At 36.0% G+C, this 17,293-nt stretch overlaps 1 long non-coding RNA gene across 4 annotated transcripts; it reads left to right on the top strand.

Moving 5' to 3' along the window:
• Positions 1–1,415: 1,415 nt before the first annotated feature.
• On the top strand, positions 1,416–10,807 carry LOC141630006 (uncharacterized). 4 transcript variants are annotated; one of them, XR_012537404.1, is made up of 4 exons: positions 1,416–1,636; positions 1,730–1,793; positions 7,971–8,034; positions 10,647–10,807. It is a non-coding gene; the product is annotated as an uncharacterized LOC141630006 (long non-coding RNA). The 4 variants fall into 4 exon arrangements; XR_012537405.1 differs by lacking the exons at positions 7,971–8,034; positions 10,647–10,807 and adding an exon at positions 4,411–4,561 and having other exon boundaries at positions 1,421–1,636; XR_012537403.1 differs by lacking the exons at positions 1,416–1,636; positions 1,730–1,793 and adding an exon at positions 7,748–7,877 and having other exon boundaries at positions 10,647–10,798.
• Positions 10,808–17,293: the final 6,486 nt, after the last annotated feature.

Raw genomic sequence — 17,293 nt, 5'->3', positions numbered from 1 at the left:
GGTATTGGGGTCAAGCAAGCGGGTATGACCAAGCCGGGAGTTCTCATCGTTATGGCTATGATCGAGATGAGGATGACGAGTGAAAGAGGCCTACCTCACCACCTCCATGTGTATGATACCTATCTCTCCCTCTCTCTTTTGTATATACATTGCATTTAGTGTAGTCTTCGCATGCATTTGTATGATATTTCATTTGCATTAGCTAGTTCATATAGTGTAGTTTGCATTGTATTATATCTCACATGATTCACGTAGATAGGAGCATATAGATTAGAATTCATGCATAATCACTAATGGCCAAACCTATTCATTTCTACACTAGAAATAGTGTTTAAATCGGTTTGGGGAGGTTTGATCATAGGTGAACATAGTCTACTAGAAAACATGCATCATATAGTATAGTTTAGATTGCATTCATTTGTTATATATGTCATATAGAATTGCATTTAGTTAGAGCATGCATTCATTCATATCATATCATTGCATTTGTACTTCAATTTCCATAAAATCAAAAATCCAAAAATATGTTTTCCTTTTCATTCCTACTCCTACATGTACATTGAGTACAATGTCCAAAATAAAGTGGGGGATGGGAATTTATATTCCAAAAATCCAAAAAAATTGAAAATTTTCAAAAAAATCCCAAAAATATGTCTTTTAATTTCATAAAAACAAAAACCATAAAATTCGAAAAATTGAAAATCCAAAAACAAGTTCATTTCCTTTGTAGTGTAGTCTTGTATGTATTGTCTTGTATATATTATGTTTGTCCATCCTTTTTCACATTAATTGACTACGCCACATCCGAGACATGAGGATCATGAAGACCGCATGGTATGATCTTTCCAATCTCCTTTTTCCTCTTTATGTTAATAACTATGTGGCTTTATTTTGATTGATGCGGTATAACAATGTGAACTTAGGACTTGCATTTAGTTTATATGTCATATTAGTTGGTAGAATCACTTGCATTAGGATGTATATAATAGTTGCATCATTGTAACACCCGCGAATTTCCCATTCTGACATTTAAAATTTATTAAACCGTTTTATTTCTTTATTTTATATTTTTGAATTATTCGATTTAATTAATTTTATTTCAAACACGATTTTTTTATAAAAATAATATATAAAACCTCATTTATATAAAAATACGTATTAGTAAATTATATTTTTGAGGCATAAATTATATAAGAATATATGTATACATATTTTTGGTCGGACAATAATAATAGTGACAGTAATAATATTAGTTTCCGTCTCAAGCTAATATAAACTCGAGACATTATTCCGTCTAGCTGAATACCATCACATTTTCACATGTGAAACTTGTTTAATCCCGATCGATCTCATCCGATCGATCTCATCCGACAACACACCACTAACATTCTGCAACTAGATTAATAATTCTTTTATTCACTTCTCTCACTCTCACTCTCACAAAAACCATCGGACCAACCCCACACCTCCTTCTTCCCTTTCGTTTGGAAAACTAACAGCAATAACAGTAAACAAAAAAGCCTTTGTACACCATTTTTCATTAAAACTTTCAAACTCAGATCCCGTCTTCGTTTCTTGACCAAATTCGATAATTCTCGCTCCATTAGCTTCCTCTTCTCGTTCTCCTTCTTTGTATGTAAGAAAGAGCCGAACATTCCTCTTCTCCTATTCTGACCGTGCCCTTTTATGGCTCGAAAATCCCGTGTTAACCGTTTTCTTTGTGTTTTAGGTGTGCCATTGGACAACCCGGAGTAGCTTTGAGTCGGAAATGTATTCCTTGAAGAGAAAAAAAGGTAACGGTGATGGGATTACTCGACATTATGTCGAAATTTATATGTGCTTAAATGTGTTTTTATTCTTTTATAACATAAAGTTTTTGTCTTGACTGAGTTCATGTGGTGTCCTTTGAGACGGTTTTATTCGAGTTTTACTTACCCATTTTAAGAAAAGTTGATACCTTTGGATTCTTAGTGAAGTGGGTAATCATGTTGGGTAATTTAATTGGATGAATACTATCATTTTAATGCTTAAAATTTCATCTTAAGACGGTCTCAAAAAGGGAAGTGAAAACCGTGAACAACACTCTGCATCTGTCGAACCATACCAAGCCTAATCTGTCTTATAGTAATATTTACACCGGAATCTTGGCAACCATGACAGGTACTAGATGCCCCACTTTTGATCCTTTCCTAAAATATCCAGAATTTCCAATTTAGTATCACTACCGTTAGATCAAAATTTGTCTTCTACTAATGTTGCTAATCATCACAGACGAGTACAGCCGGAAATATAAAACCCCTTTGTTTGGATAAAGGGAATTCAAAGTTCATTAAGAGTACTGCAAGACATAAACAATTTTCCTTGTTTAGTTTATAAGGAACCGTGTGTATGGGTGACCTTGGTGGACTATTTTTTAGTCGATTTCATGGATGATTTGAGCCAATTATTTAATTTTTGTCTCATGTGAATATCTATGTATTTAATGGGTTGGTTATATGTAAGAAATTTCATTCTTTTCATGCTTAAAATTTCGTCTTAAGACGGTCACAAATGAGCCTCATTAACTGTGAAAATGGGTTTTGTCGGCGGCGGTTTTCACGAGTGTTTTTGACGGGTTTCTTTATGCTAAATTGAACCAATTTTCATACTTATATCTCAAGTATATGTACATGTTTGGATTGGGTCATTTCTATGGATGAAATCCGCCTTGGTTTGGCCTAGGAAACCGTCCTAAGACTTTGGACAAGGGAACTGCATTGCGTGTTGTGCGTGCGTGCTTGGTGGTCGTCGTGTGCGAGTCCGCTGTTTTGGCACAGGCCGTGGCTGGGCAGGTGGCGGTCATGGCTAGGCCGTAGCCCCGGTTGGGTAAATTTTATCCGTGAAATATTTTGTTCGGGTTTAATTAATTTCAATTTCCGTCACATGATTTATGCATCTTAAATTAATTATTTGTCGTTTATTTACATATTTCTCACATGAATCGTAAATGTGGAATTTATTATTTATTCAAGTCAAAATTTGATGAAATGTATTAGTTACTTATAATATGAATTTTTAATCCGTTCATTCTCATTTATTTATCGTATCTCAAATATGAGTGAATTATTCTACTTGTTTAATTAAATTGAGCCATTTATAAGTGAATGCTTGTTTTGCTAATTATAAATGGTTCATTTCCGTTTGTTTACATTTTTATTCTAGTGACAAATATTGAAGAAATGGGTTACTTATTCATATTCATGATTATGATTTGGCATGAAATATCTCACTTGGATTATCATCGGTTCATTATATGTAGTAGTCTCTTTCCAAGTTGATTCGTATCACTTGGTTGAGTCGTATTCTTATGATATATCTTTACGCCATACTTGTGCTGTTCTGCCAAGTATTGGTTTACGCCGCACCCGTGCCGTTCTGCCGGGAGTTGGTTGATTTATGTTTTTCCCGCCACTCTCGGACTATTCTGCCGATTGTGGGTTAGCTCATATCGTATTCTGGTGACAATGCCTTTATGCTATACATTTTGCTTGACTTGTCTTTACGCCTCTTTCGGACTGTACTGCCGATTGTGGGTTTAGCTCATATTTTCCGCCTCTTTCGGACTGTTCTGCCGATTGTGGGTTCTCGACTTCCGTTCTGTCGATCGAGTCTTGGATGCGGACTGTTCTGCCGCATGTCGAATCGGGGACCGTTCGCCCGAGAGAGTCGCGGCGATTTAGACTAGGACTGAGTCTTGGGAGTACCATTGTCGTCCTACCAGGGGAATTATATATTTATATATGAGTAGTAAAGGTCTTGCTTGGTTATAGATATTGGTATTTGTCTTTCAAGGTAAGAGTTATGCCTTGTGTTGTTTTTCTTGGTCCTATCGGATACTAGGGGTGAGCTATAAGCCCTTTAGTTGCGATATGATCGTCGGGATTGATGTTCCCATCTGTTCTTATGGTGAGATGCAAGTCATAAGTATAAATGTGACATTAGTAGCCACGTCCCGTGTAATGGTTGCTAAGTGGTTTTCCCAAATAATGGCTATGGTTTCTATTCTTGTATTTTTGCATTGATTGATCCCTTACTTAACTGCTTCACATGATTCGGATTCTAATCTCATATATATGTTGTAATTCCTTGAAATGCGTGCTTTTGCATAAATGACCGTATTCTTATCTTTTATATTATTTAATTATTTCACATGAATAGTGAGTCTCCATTATGCTAATATTGATCTATCGTATTCCATCTCATTTAATTGACATGTTTAAATATTTAAACTTGATATTCATATCTTTTGTAAGTATATTACATGATTTATCTAATTGCGTTCTTTGTTATGTTCGTTTCGACATTTTGTGGCTGGGAGAACCTTGAGTTACTCCCCACTGACTGTGGCGTTCATATTTACATGAATGACAGGTGATGAAGATGCTTACGTGGGGAAGACGTGTGGGCTAGCGAGAACTACACCCTTGGACCTTAGTTTCTAGTTTAGAAACCCCTTATATGTTTATTCGTGGGATATCTTTTCCCCGTTTTTTTTTAAACTTGGGTTGTAATAACCTAAGTCTGCCTATTATTGTATTTGTTTCATTCCATTTTTGGCACCCGCGGGTTAATCTTTAGCTAGTAATTTAAAAGTTTTTAAATTATCACAAATTTCCGCTTTAATTTATAAGTTTTATTTTCCGCTTTATCGCGGGGTGTCACTGATTGGTATCGAGCCTATGTTGCTCCCGACGCAGACACGTGTACCCCAAATTTCAACTTGAACTTGACCTTGAAAAATGAATGAGAGATGGGTAGACTTAAGGACCTTAGGTGGTAGTCTGTAGTGTGTTTGCTCTTTGTTAGGTTCTAACATGTTTGTTGATTGTCATTTAATAATTGTTGTGCTCTTAGATCAATGACCGTGAGCTTACCGATGTGGAGATTAAGACTTGGTGCCTAGTGCCGGAAACTGAAGATTTGTTCAACCTTTGAAGAATGCTTCTTCTTCCTCGAAGATATTCCTCCTTCTTTGTGTACCTTACCTTATTCTTTTACTTCTTGATGCTTACTTCTTCTTCTAAACTCTCTTTTCTTTTCTTTTTCCTTGAAAGCTACTCTTATACCCCCCAACTTGTCATTTGTTCCTTGTTAATCCTCCCTTAACGCCTTTTTGATAGTTCTCTTTCTTTTGTGGGATGTTAACCTTAGTTAGATAATTTGGCTTGTGAGTTGTTTCTGGTTGACCTATAACCCCGGTTTTGAGAAGTTGTGATATTGGAAGGACTTAGGTAGTGTGGTGAGACGTACTTGGTGATTCTTATACCTAGCCCCTCGGTAAAGTGAGTATAATTGATCGGTGAAATTCTGTGTGTTGAGTGTGAGTTGCCTATGATACTAAGGTTATGGAACTTCACCATGTTGTTTATACTTGGAATTTGAGAATTTGGTAACTCGAGTATTGTTGCTTGGGGGCTTTGACATGGAGTAGAGTTTATGTTGAGAGCTTGGAAGGAAACACCTCTAGGACGTGTTGGCCGTTGGTGATGAAAGTGTTACATGGAAGTTTGAGGTGAGCTTGAGGTTAGCATAGTCGGTATACTTTTGTGAGTGTTGTGATGATTACATAAGAACCATGTTAGGCATGATTTGTTGCTAGTTTTGGAGTCTCATTTGGGTATCCACTTTGCGGTAATGAGGATTAGTTACCAGAGTTTTTGAGATGTGATTATAAGTTGGGATCGATAGATGTTGAGCTGAGCTGAGATGAGTTAGATGTTTTGGGTGGTTGTCTCGTAGTTTGGAGAATGTCACCATCTATGCTTTAGGTTTCGAGAGTATAACAAGATCTCTTTGGGATGATGGATTGTGCAAAAGAACTTTTGAACTTGGATTTTGATTGATGGTTTATCATTTTGAGAAACTCATGGTTGACACTAGTTGGATATGAGTATAGCTTTGTTAGAAGCGTTGACCTTGATCTCGTGGAGGTTGGTTATAGCTGTTAGAGGATTTGGAGTGGTGAAATCACACTTATAGTGAAGTACCTTGTTTCATGGAATAGCTTAAGATGATGTAACATAAGCATTTTGAGAAAATCCTTGGGAGTGCTGTGGTTATAAGTTTTGTTGTTAGGAAGTTTTCAGAACCGTTTAGGCTGATGTTATTTGGGATTCGAGTACTTGGCGTTTCCTTCTTGTCTAATTCCCTTCTTCTTTGACCATAAGTGTTACCGTTCATACCTCTCTTCCTCGCTTCATCATGCTCCTCCTTTAAGTTTGGTACTCGTAACCTGTGAAACGTTATCTTTGACGTCCTTGTTGACCTGACTTCAATTCTTATCCCTAGGAAGTTCATCATAGTTCTTTTGATTAGTTAAGTTTGAAATCTCTTAGCGTACTTTGCATTTATGATAGCTAAGTTCTTTCCTTTTCATACAATTTCTAAACATTTCAAGCTATCATTTTTGGCTCATTGTTAAAAATTTATATTATCTTTACAAAATCTGACCTATTTTAAAAAGGTTCGAAAATGAAAATTTGATTTAGTTCCCTATCTTTTCCTTGAGTGTAAAATTATTTATCATGATTTTAATTGCTAAACCCGAGATTTCTTTAAATTTTATCCAATTTCTGTTAACTTTGATCTATTTATGATTTCTTTGTCAAGATTTAATATTATATTTTCAGGAATTTAACTCCTTTTTGAGTTTAAAAGTGAAACCTTTATTTCCATTTTGGCTTTTGCTAAAGAAAATTTGAGTGGATTACCTTTTCTTTTGATTTTAACGTTGACGGATGTTAAAACTCGTTATTAGAGACGTTTGATAACTTGTTCTACGCTTGTCGGCGAGTGATTTTTGTTTTAAATTTGTCTTTGACTTGGAAAAGTTAGCGTTCTTGTGTGCACAACAAGAGCAATATCGTTCCATGAATGAGACTTATACTTTTGAAAACTCTTCATTAATGTTTTTGAAAGTATTTTGATTTTCGATTTATACAAATGAGTTGCTTTTGACCTTATCTTTGATTTGGAATGTGATGTTCTCGAATGCGCAACGAGAGCACCTCCGTTCCTTTGATGAGAATCTGGTTTATTCGGAAAATTTTATTGGAAAATTTTGAAAGAATTTTAATTCTTACGATAAGTAACCTTTTAATGCTTTGGTTACCAATTTTAAAAGTCCGGTTTTATTTTTATTTAACTTTTTATTTCTACTTCCAAGTTTCGAGGACGAAACTTTTTCAAAGGTGGGGTGATTGTAACACCCGCGAATTTCCCATTCTGACATTTAAAATTTATTAAACCGTTTTATTTCTTTATTTTATATTTTTGAATTATTCGATTTAATTAATTTTATTTCAAACACGATTTTTTTATAAAAAATTATATAAAACCTCATTTATATAAAAATACGTATTAGTAAATTATATTTTTGAGGCATAAATTATATAAGAATATATGTATACATATTTTTGGTCGGACAATAATAATAGTGACAGTAATAATATTAGTTTCCGTCTCAAGCTAATATAAACTCGAGACATTATTCCGTCTAGCTGAATACCATCACATTTTCACATGTGAAACTTGTTTAATCCCGATCGATCTCATCCGATCGATCTCATCCGACAACACACCACTAACATTCTGCAACTAGATTAATAATTCTTTTATTCACTTCTCTCACTCTCACTCTCACAAAAACCATCGGACCAACCCCACACCTCCTTCTTCCCTTTCGTTTGGAAAACTAACAGCAAATAAAAAGAAACAAAAAAGCCTTTGTACACCATTTTTCATTAAAACTTTCAAACTCAGATCCCGTCTTCGTTTCTTGACCAAATTCGATAATTCTCGCTCCATTAGCTTCCTCTTCTCGTTCTCCTTCTTTGTATGTAAGAAAGAGCCGAACATTCCTCTTCTCCTATTCTGACCGTGCCCTTTTATGGCTCGAAAATCCCGTGTTAACCGTTTTCTTTGTGTTTTAGGTGTGCCATTGGACAACCCGGAGTAGCTTTGAGTCGGAAATGTATTCCTTGAAGAGAAAAAAAGGTAACGGTGATGGGATTACTCGACATTATGTCGAAATTTATATGTGCTTAAATGTGTTTTTATTCTTTTATAACATAAAGTTTTTGTCTTGACTGAGTTCATGTGGTGTCCTTTGAGACGGTTTTATTCGAGTTTTACTTACCCATTTTAAGAAAAGTTGATACCTTTGGATTCTTAGTGAAGTGGGTAATCATGTTGGGTAATTTAATTGGATGAATACTATCATTTTAATGCTTAAAATTTCATCTTAAGACGGTCTCAAAAAGGGAAGTGAAAACCGTGAACAACACTCTGCATCTGTCGAACCATACCAAGCCTAATCTGTCTTATAGTAATATTTACACCGGAATCTTGGCAACCATGACAGGTACTAGATGCCCCACTTTTGATCCTTTCCTAAAATATCCAGAATTTCCAATTTAGTATCACTACCGTTAGATCAAAATTTGTCTTCTACTAATGTTGCTAATCATCACAGACGAGTACAGCCGGAAATATAAAACCCCTTTGTTTGGATAAAGGGAATTCAAAGTTCATTAAGAGTACTGCAAGACATAAACAATTTTCCTTGTTTAGTTTATAAGGAACCGTGTGTATGGGTGACCTTGGTGGACTATTTTTTAGTCGATTTCATGGATGATTTGAGCCAATTATTTAATTTTTGTCTCATGTGAATATCTATGTATTTAATGGGTTGGTTATATGTAAGAAATTTCATTCTTTTCATGCTTAAAATTTCGTCTTAAGACGGTCACAAATGAGCCTCATTAACTGTGAAAATGGGTTTTGTCTGGCAGTTTTCACGAGCTGTTTTGACGGGTTTCTTTATGCTAAATTGAACCAATTTTCATACTTATATCTCAAGTATATGTACATGTTTGGATTGGGTCATTTCTATGGATGAAATCCGCCTTGGTTTGGCCTAGGAAACCGTCCTAAGACGGCTGGACAAGGGGAACTGTTGCGTGTTGTCTGTGCGTGCTGCTGGTGGTCGTCTGTGCAGGTGCTGCCTGTTTGGCACAGGCCGTGGCTGGGCAGGTGGCGGTCATGGCTAGGCCGTAGCCCCGGTTGGGTAAATTTTATCCGTGAAATATTTTGTTCGGGTTTAATTAATTTCAATTTCCGTCACATGATTTATGCATCTTAAATTAATTATTTGTCGTTTATTTACATATTTCTCACATGAATCGTAAATGTGGAATTTATTATTTATTCAAGTCAAAATTTGATGAAATGTATTAGTTACTTATAATATGAATTTTTAATCCGTTCATTCTCATTTATTTATCGTATCTCAAATATGAGTGAATTATTCTACTTGTTTAATTAAATTGAGCCATTTATAAGTGAATGCTTGTTTTGCTAATTATAAATGGTTCATTTCCGTTTGTTTACATTTTTATTCTAGTGACAAATATTGAAGAAATGGGTTACTTATTCATATTCATGATTATGATTTGGCATGAAATATCTCACTTGGATTATCATCGGTTCATTATATGTAGTAGTCTCTTTCCAAGTTGATTCGTATCACTTGGTTGAGTCGTATTCTTATGATATATCTTTACGCCATACTTGTCTTTGTTTCCGCCAAGTATTGGTTTACGCCGCACCCGTGCCGTTCACGGGAGTTGGTTGATTTATGTTTTTCCCGCCACTCTCGGACTATTCTGCCGATTGTGGGTTAGCTCATATCGTATTCTGGTGACAATGCCTTTATGCTATACATTTTGCTTGACTTGTCTTTACGCCTCTTTCGGACTGTACTGCCGATTGTGGGTTTAGCTCATATTTTCCGCCTCTTTCGGATCGTTTCGCCGATTGTGGGTTCTCGACTTCCGTTCGTCGATCGAGTCTTGGATGCGGACGTTCGCCGCATGTCGAATCGGGGACCGTTCGCCCGAGAGTCCGGCGATTTAGACTAGGACCGAGTCTTGGGAGTACCATTGTCGTCCTACCAGGGGAATTATATATTTATATATGAGTAGTAAAGGTCTTGCTTGGTTATAGATATTGGTATTTGTCTTTCAAGGTAAGAGTTATGCCTTGTGTTGTTTTTCTTGGTCCTATCGGATACTAGGGGGTGAGCTATAAGCCCTTTAGTTGCGATATGATCGTCGGGATTGATGTTCCCATCTGTTCTTATGGTGAGATGCAAGTCATAAGTATAAATGTGACATTAGTAGCCACGTCCCGTGTAATGGTTGCTAAGTGGTTTTCCCAAATAATGGCTATGGTTTCTATTCTTGTATTTTTGCATTGATTGATCCCTTACTTAACTGCTTCACATGATTCGGATTCTAATCTCATATATATGTTGTAATTCCTTGAAATGCGTGCTTTTGCATAAATGACCGTATTCTTATCTTTTATATTATTTAATTATTTCACATGAATAGTGAGTCTCCATTATGCTAATATTGATCTATCGTATTCCATCTCATTTAATTGACATGTTTAAATATTTAAACTTGATATTCATATCTTTTGTAAGTATATTACATGATTTATCTAATTGCGTTCTTTGTTATGTTCGTTTCGACATTTTGTGGCTGGGAGAACCTTGAGTTACTCCCCACTGACTGTGGCGTTCATATTTACATGAATGACAGGTGATGAAGATGCTTACGTGGGGAAGACGTGTGGGCTAGCGAGAACTACACCCTTGGACCTTAGTTTCTAGTTTAGAAACCCCTTATATGTTTATTCGTGGGATATCTTTTCCCCGTTTTTTTTTAAACTTGGGTTGTAATAACCTAAGTCTGCCTATTATTGTATTTGTTTCATTCCATTTTTGGCACCCGCGGGTTAATCTTTAGCTAGTAATTTAAAAGTTTTTAAATTATCACAAATTTCCGCTTTAATTTATAAGTTTTATTTTCCGCTTTATCGCGGGGTGTCACAATCATGGCATATAGTTGCATTTAGATAAAATATTTTGAAAAGTACCTAATTGAGAACTTTGACAAGAGCAACTAAGCCATTACAAATACTTTTTCAACTTAAGACTTTGCCCACTAGAATGGTTGTAAAACACCCTAGATTGTGTCATACTAGTGTCTTTTGACCCATGACCCAAAGCCTAGTCAAGGGTTTTCATGTGAGTCACCTATCCAACCCCGTGATGCGATGTGGACTTGGTTAACTTGTCTAGGTGACCTCGATTGACCTTGTGGTAAGGCAACCCAAAAATACTTTCTATCAATAAGTTTGAAATGCTCATTTCGAAAATTTTGTCATGTGGAAGTAATTTATTGCTAAGGAAACCTCAAATGTTATGAAATGTTGAAATGTTGAGAAATTTTGTTGTTTTGATGGAGGCGTACCACTTCGATGTGCTTTGGAGAGGGATCCATTGAATTGGGCCCCCACACGGTTGTGAATTCGACCGCCCAGAGACAGAGTGACTATCACCCCGAAAAGCTATTGTCTAGAGGTTAACCGGTTGCCTAATAAGTGATTGGCGAAAGCAAAGGACATTAGCACGGAAGGGACAAACCCCATCTCTAATTTTTGAAATGTGAAAGTCGAATGAGGTCAATTTTTGAATACTAGTCATATCCACCCTTGTTTATAACGATTTGAGCATTTCATTCCCAAAAAGCCTTTTTGTCAAGCCACTTTGTCGAGCTTGGGACAATCCATGACCTTTACTTTTGTAGAGAATTCGAGACTTGTCATGTCATATGCTACTAGCATCATAGGGATCATCATTCCATACCATCCGATCGCTCTTGATGAAAGCATTTGGGAATTGAGGACGAAAGTAGTCTAGTTTAACACCATTTGGAGGTGATTTAGTGCCATCCTCTTAGCCTTAGTAATTTGTTTAACTAGTATTTGTGACGGACTATATGCTCTTAAATTTGTTCTCTTTTAGTTGCCTCCGCCACTTGATGAGGAAGTGGCTATTCCTTTTGTAGATGCATCCATTATTTGATTTTGTGTGCTTAATGTTTGGATGTGTCGCCATTTTTGCAAGACCCACCTTGCCTTGCAAGAAGGCATCCTACCTCATGGTTGTCTTGTTGTGAGTTGAAGGGGCGGAGTGAGACCCGCTAATTGTCTCACATCGGCTATATTATTAGGATAGTTTAAATAAAGGTCTAGTTTTTGTCACCTCTTTACTCGGGACGAGTAAAGGTTCGGTTTGGGGATATTTGATGTGAACATTATTTGCGCACATTTAGTCCCCTAATTGAGCCTATTTTGCATACTATTATAACATTCTATGGCCATTTTATCCGTCAAAACCTTCCTATTTGCTTTTCTAGTGCATTTCATATGTTTGTTAGAAAAGGAGATAATAAGGCGGAAATTCCCGTCTTTCGTGCATATTTGGAAGCTTATTGATGATATTAGATGGACTAGTATGAAGAGGAGGCAAGAATGATGACCAAAGACGTAGGAATAAAGTGTATATAGAAGGATCAAAGGGTTAAAAGCAAGAATGACGAGAGGGAAGGCATTACAAGAAGAAATCGCTCGAAAACCAAACCAAGGGTTGCTCCTTTGGCTCTGAAAATATGCTAGATGGAACGGCGTCGAAAAAACAAGTGATCTAGGCTTTTGAATCACTCCAATAGGAGTCCGGATGAGAAAATGACGTCCGTTTTACAATCCGAGCTCAAACAAAGAAGCTGTTCGCGAAGACGCCCGTCTTCCCCTCAAGACGCCTGTCTTCCCCAAGACGCCCGTCTTCCCCACAAGACGCCCGTCTTCTGGCTGGGAAAAATAAGAAAATTCACTGGAATAGAATCCGCCCGTCTTCTCAGGAATCCGCCCGTCTTCTCAGAAGACGCCCGTCTTCCCCCAAAGACGCCCGGGCAGAATCTCCATAATCCGCCCGTCTTCTCTCAAAGACGCCCGGGCCCAGACCACCGAATCCGCCCGTCCCGTGCCTAAGATGCACGGATTCTAGTCCAGCACAAATCCGTTTCTTCAAGCTTCAAAGAAAGAAGCCCTTCCTTCGAAAAATACCGGCGTTTCCCTGCTCTAAACTAAAAAGTGTAATTACTAATTTAGCCTTAATTAACCTAGTGAATCCCTACTATATATACCCCACTTGTAAATAATAGGGGGGGATCCTTTTATCAAGTTTTATTAGATTAGAAAGGGGATCTCTCTTAGCTAGAACAAATCCTTCCTTAGATTAGATTAGGAGTAGATTAGAATAGATTACTCCTTAATCTTTCCACAAATCTCACATTAATCTCTCCTTAATTATTGTTCAAGTTTATTATTCAAGTTTATTATTGGGTAATTAAAGATTATTGGGTTTATTTGGGAGATTGACAACCTTCCATCAATCATCAAGTTCTTCTATTATTCTTTGCTTTATTATTTGGATCATCTTAAGTTGGTATAATTCCTTTACTCTTTACTCTTTATTGTTTATTTCCTCATTCTCTTATCATGTTTACACTTGTTGCTATGTTTGACACCATTAATGACATGTTTCCCATGATAATGAGTGAGTAGTTCCTTAGCTAAGATTAATGGGTAATTAGGGGAAACCAACATGGGATTGATTCATGCTTAATCTAATATGTTCACATGATTAAATTGCTTGCTTGTTGTGATGTCAACTTTATGCACATGTTATGTTTGATGAAATGCTAAGCCTATGAATCCTTGCATTTACAACCATCTCTTATCTACTCAACTTGACTTGTAAGATATAAACCAACTCGAGTCTTGTTAGACCATGCATAGAAGTTGAATAGGAGGAAAGTAAGTCGATTTGTAGGTGTTGTACAATCTAATCGATTCGGCTCCGGACCCAACTCTTCCTATGAACCGTAAGACATAAACCAACTCAGTTCCTCCACAACATTAATTGCTTGCTTGTAATTGTAAACATGTTTGTATGATCAACACCATGAATCCCCTATAACCCCATGATATCCTAGCACTTTTAATCATTTGCTTACATCCTTCCTTTTATTGCTTGATTTACCTTATTGCTTTCATTAGTCTAGAACACAACTACAAACCCCCACCAAATTGTGACACTAGCATAAATTGAGATAGATAGACTTAGAACCCAAAGCACACCGTCCCATTGATCGACCTCGACTTACCGCTAACTAGTTGTATGTTGAGTATTATAAATGTGTTTGATTGGATGTGACCCGACGACATCACCCACATCAGTGTGCCACTTGAAGATTCAAGGGACCAATGGAGTTGGTTTCCGAATATGTAATATATTATTAGATTTTCTATTTTAGGAAGGCCATACTAGGAACTTTATTATTGCTTAGAATTTCTTTTAATATGTTACATGCATTGCCAAATCGCCATAAACAACAACATGCATATCAAATCGAGTCATCGACCGTGTCAATTATAATTATCGTAGTTCACCGCTTTAGTTCACTTAAAACGTGATAGATAATAAATTGACAAGACCTCTCACATATAATAATTAAGAAATAGCCTTACCAAATAGTAGAAACCATGAATCCCAATTTCATAAGGGAGTTAAGCCGGCTTTACCGTAATAAAAATCTTGTTACGTTGGGTAAGTGGGTAATAAAATGTTATTACATCGAAATTTGGATTGAGCTCAACGGAAGTATTCGTGACCGTAGTCGCATGTGTTCCGGGCTAAAGATGAAAATTAGAGTAATTTTTATCGACCGAGAGTTCTAAAAGTAGAATCGATTAAGAGGTTAATCCACCGAGTTATATTAATAAGGGATGACTCGGCTCACCGTACCCGTATTAATATGAATTTGGATCTCGGAATCATTTATATAGTTGGGTGGAGGTCACTATATAAATGCAATATTTGTAGTGTAATTCACGAGTATTATTGAAACGATAGATGTTAATTATTTCCTCCATTTCCGTTTTTGTAGTTAATTATACGCAATGAATTCGTCTAATACTCATACACCAATCAACGTTGATACATGGCTCCAATCATTTGATGAAAAATGCTCCGAGTATGACAATGATACGATTAGAGAATTACGCGTTGGCATTGGTCAGGATGGAAATTTTTGCTTCTTACCGACTCCAATATTATTGCCCACCACCTTGGAAAGAAAATTTTGTGAAGAAAATCTAATAAAACCCAAGGCATCCATGTTTGAAGAAACAAGGAGAAATATTAAATTCAGTGGGAGTTCTAACAAGAGTGTCCTTGCAAATAAAAGGAGTATTGGTATTAATAAAGGAAAGGTAAAGATGGATGAGAAACCCAAACCTGATAATGAATTGGAAATGGATAGTGGGACTACCAAAACCAAGACCAAAAAGGATGCTCAATCCTATGAGGAATGTCATTATTGTAATGTCATGGGCCATTGGAAGCGAAATTGCCCCAAGTATTTGGCAGATATCAAAGTTGGTCTTATTACTCCAAGTGGGACTTGGAAATGTGGAAAAGCTAAATAAGAGTGATATGAATCTCCGACAAGGAAATGGAGCTAGGGTAGCCACCATTTCAAGAGGGACTTATGTACTTGTTTTAGCTAAAAGCTTTGAGTTGTAATCAACATAGTTGTTATTATGTACCGATTATGTCTAAAACATTTTTTCCATTTCTATGTTAGACATGAAAGGATTTATATTTTGCCATCAAAGACAATTGTTGTATTTTGTTGAAAATAGACATTGCTGTGAGCCATGTCACTTATCTTTATGATATACAAGTATTAGACACTTCCAACTCAAGCAATGATATCTACATAATACGATCTAAAAGACTCATAACTAGTAATCCAAATGATTTGTACATTTGACTTTTTCAATTAGGTTACATAAATGAGAAACGCATTAAATGCTAGTGTCGACTGGATTTAATGAACCATTTGATTTTCAATCATATGGAATATGCGAATCTTGTCTCCTTTGGAATATGATTTGTACTTCCTTTAGTGGTAAAGGGACATGAGCAAGTGATTTGTTGGGACTAATACATGCCGATGTATGTGTTCTAATGAGCATCACCACAAGGATAATTTATGACTACTTCGTCACTTTTACCGATGATTTAAGTAGATATGGGTATATTTACTTAATCAAATATTAAGTGAAGCATTTGAAAAATTTGAGAAATTTCTAAATGGTGTAAAGAACCAATTGAAGAAAAGACTAAAGCATTACGATCCGATCGTAGTGACAAAGATCTAAGTAATAAATTTGATTTATTAAAGATGGATTATGACCTAGTGTCACTACCCATAAGATCAAACTAATATGAGTTGGTTTGAGTTGTTGAACTAAATTTTGGGAATTTGCAATTTAAAACGGACAAGTAATTCTAAACGGATGGTCAACCATGAGATACCAAGAATAGAGAGTCTATTAAACAGATGACATGGATAAGACTCGTATATTACATGACTCAAACTGCCATGTAAGGGATGGCCTTTTGAAAGTTAATACATAGTCTAGATAAGTTCCAAATATTCCACCATATATATATGTTTGTAACTCACAAAGCTATCTCTCAAGAAGATAGATGTATTTCTGAGAGATAGAGTGGGAGTAAATTGGATCGTTACAAACATGTCTTATAGTGTTACTTTGTGAAAGTAATAGAACTATTTGGGAGTATAGCTGAACTATAATCTATAAAGATAGAGTGGGAGTATAGCTCAGTGGGAGTTTATCGCAGATGTCTTATTGGTTAAAATATTGCTTTGCGAAAGTAATGGTATTATGACCTTGTCCCAAATCGACCTTGTTACATACGAGCCATAGCATTACAATCCGAAAATTGTTACACAAGAGTATATTTACTTTAAAGCAAGGGTCTCTTTAAAGGTAAATAGAGCTTTAGAGTACTCAAATGCATAAGATTGACATGAAGATGTTGATCAAGATTAATTATATTAGGAATTGCCGCATTTCATTTTAATGAAAAATGGCAAATAAAATTCGCTTTTCTAAAATGGGAATTTAGAGAAGGATGTGTCTGAAACACAAAACCTTAGATGAAGATCAAAGAATCCTAACATATTGTGCGTAGCTATCTTAAGTGATCACAAGATGGTCTTAAGCTAGCATTAAAGGATTATATTTTTTTCGTTCATGTGATAATAGTGAATGGTTTCATTCACATGATTGAAGAATCATGATTATACATGAAGTTAAGTGGGAGCTATAATTGTTTCTCCATGTCTTATATGTTGATAACATATTACTTATTGAGAATAATGTACCAATGATCTCTTCTGTGAAAGAGTGATTGGGAGACTAGGAAAATGTGCGATATATTCTAAGATGACTGAATCTATGTGAG

The sequence above is a fragment of the Silene latifolia genome, chromosome 2, assembly GCF_048544455.1.
Source record: "Silene latifolia isolate original U9 population chromosome 2, ASM4854445v1, whole genome shotgun sequence".
NCBI classification, from domain to species: domain Eukaryota; kingdom Viridiplantae; phylum Streptophyta; class Magnoliopsida; order Caryophyllales; family Caryophyllaceae; genus Silene; species Silene latifolia.
The sequence above is the reverse complement of the archived record's forward strand: the minus strand, read 5'-3'. Positions and strand labels throughout refer to the sequence as shown.